Source organism: Pseudophryne corroboree, chromosome 10, assembly GCF_028390025.1.
Source record: "Pseudophryne corroboree isolate aPseCor3 chromosome 10, aPseCor3.hap2, whole genome shotgun sequence".
Classification (NCBI taxonomy): Eukaryota; Metazoa; Chordata; class Amphibia; order Anura; family Myobatrachidae; genus Pseudophryne; species Pseudophryne corroboree.
The window spans coordinates 387,178,139-387,180,864 of NC_086453.1; positions in this window are offsets into that span (position 1 = coordinate 387,178,139).

The window sequence follows — 2,726 nt, forward strand, 5'->3', positions numbered from 1 at the left end:
TACAGTTTCACAGTGATCTCCGGAACCCGCAAGTAACCCAATTCAGTACTTTTTCTATGTTGTCATTACAAGGATAATTCTTCACAGTCTCTCAGTTAACTCTTAAAACTCCATTGCAAATTCTTACAGTTAATTCTCCATGTCTGCATTAACCAGTTAAACACAATCTGCAGTTCATCATCAAAGCCTGTTTATATTTGGACAATTCAACATTTATTCTTCAGCTTGTTTTTGCATATGTTTCCATGAACATTTCTTTTATTTATTTCTGAGTTTTCTCTTGCATATTATTTCTGTCATTCCTGCAATACTTCAGTATAATGATGATTAACAACTAGTCATTTAACTCCTTACTGAATTGTTACTTTAATAAATATATGAAACGGAACTTCCTTCGTCCTCCCTGTTTTCTTCATACCCCAGCACCTACACCTGTGGTTGGTTCCAGGTTAACGGATTCACAAAAACACCCGGACCTGACAGTCAGCAATCGGCGTACGAGGTTACATCCAGAAAATGTGGAGAAGATGATGTTCATTAAAATGAATTATAATCAATTCCTCCGTGGAGACATTGACCAGCAGCAATTGCCTCCACAAAGTACACAGGGAGCTGAGATGGTGGATTCCAGTGGGGACGAATTGATAATCTGTGAGGAGGGGGATGTACACGGTGATATATCGGAGGATGATGATGAGGTGGACATCTTGCCTCTGTAGAGCCAGTTTGTGCAAGGAGAGATTAATTGCTTCTTTTTTGGTGGGGGTCCAAACCAACCCGTCATTTCAGTCACAGTCGTGTGGCAGACCCTGTCACTGAAATGATGGGTTGGTTAAAGTGTGCATGTCCTGTTTATACAACATAAGGGTGGGTGGGAGGGCCCAAGGACAATTCCATCTTGCACCTCTTTTTTCTTTCATTTTTCTTTGCGTCATGTGCTGTTTGGGGGGTGTTTTTTGGAAGGGCCATCCTGCGTGACACTGCAGTGCCACTCCTAGATGGGCCAGGTGTTTATGTCGGCCACTAGGGTCGCTTAGCTTACTCACACAGCTACCTCATTGCGCCTCTTTTTTTCTTTGCGTCATGTGCTGTTCGGGGAGTGTTTTTTGGAAGGGCCATCCTGCGTGACACTGCAGTGCCACTCCTAGATGGGCCAGGTGTTTGTGTCGGCCACTAGGGTCGCTTAGCTTACTCACACAGCTACCTCATTGCGCCTCTTTTTTTCTTTGCGTCATGTGCTGTTTGGGGAGTGTTTTTTGGAAGGGCCATCCTGCGTGACACTGCAGTGCCACTCCTAGATGGGCCAGGTGTTTGTGTCGGCCACTAGGGTCGCTTAGCTTACTCACACAGCTACCTCATTGCGCCTCTTTTTTTCTTTGCGTCATGTGCTGTTTGGGGAGTGTTTTTTGGAAGGGCCATCCTGCGTGACACTGCAGTGCCACTCCTAGATGGGCCAGGTGTTTGTGTCGGCCACTAGGGTCGCTTAGCTTACTCACACAGCTACCTCATTGCGCCTCTTTTTTTCTTTGCGTCATGTGCTGTTTGGGGAGTGTTTTTTGGAAGGGCCATCCATGCGTGACACTGCAGTGCCACTCCTAGATGGGCCAGGTGTTTGTGTCGGCCACTTGGGTCGCTTAGCTTAGCCATCCAGCGACCTCGGTGCAAATTTTAGAACTAAAAATAATATTGTGAGGTGTGAGGTGTTCAGAATAGACTGAAAATGAGTGGAAATTATGGTTATTGAGGTTAATAATACTTTGGGATCAAAATGACCCCCAATTTCTATGATTTAAGCTGTTTTTTAGGGTTTTTTGAAAAAAACACCCGAATCCAAAACACACCCGAATCCGACAAAAAAAATTCGGTGAGGTTTTGCCAAAACGCGTTCGAACCCAAAACACGGCCGCGGAACCGAACCCAAAACCAAAACACAAAACCCGAAAAATTTCCGGTGCTCATCACTAACGGCTATAGCCTCACCCTGTAAAGGTGCAAACAGCTTCCAGCTGACCTGCCTGAGCATGGAGGCAGGGTTATAGGGGAGAGGAGCCGAGCATTCTGGGAAGCCTGAAAGCTTAACTGTTTGGTGGCTGGACTCTCATCCATCATCTACAACCCCGATGTTCTCCCTGTGGACCCTATGAAACCTGAAGAAGAAAATACAGATTCAAAACACAAAGAACCAAAACAAGAACCCAAAACCCTAGATTTGGGCCGGTGCACATCTTTACTCAGTACCTACTTCGCATATCCGCCCAATTTGGGAGTGATTTTTGCCGCGACTGCTGCAGCTGCAGTGCCCGTCACGGGATTTTGGAAAGGCGAATAACAACACGTGTGCAGTGTGGTCACTGGTGTATCTACAATGACTGCACCCATTTAATTATACTCGCCTCTTCGTCGGCCCGGCGCTAGATGCACAGCGGCAAAAATCACTCAGAAAATGGCTGCCGCAGCTCTTTCAGTGATTCACGCATGCGCAATACGGATGTCCCCGGGAATGCGGTGCGGGTGCCATGTTCCCGGACACCTGCGCATGGGCAGTAGACTCTGGCACAGTACTAAAGTCTACTGCGCCGCCGGAGAGGAGGTGGGCCAGTTGGAGACTGCAGCGCTTATGGTCCTGCACTTGGCTCCTTGCTAGCCAGAAGCAAGGGCCACAGTGCAGCGACAATACTGTACACAGAGCTCTGCGTCTGTACGGAGGCACCTGTCGCTCCGCCCCT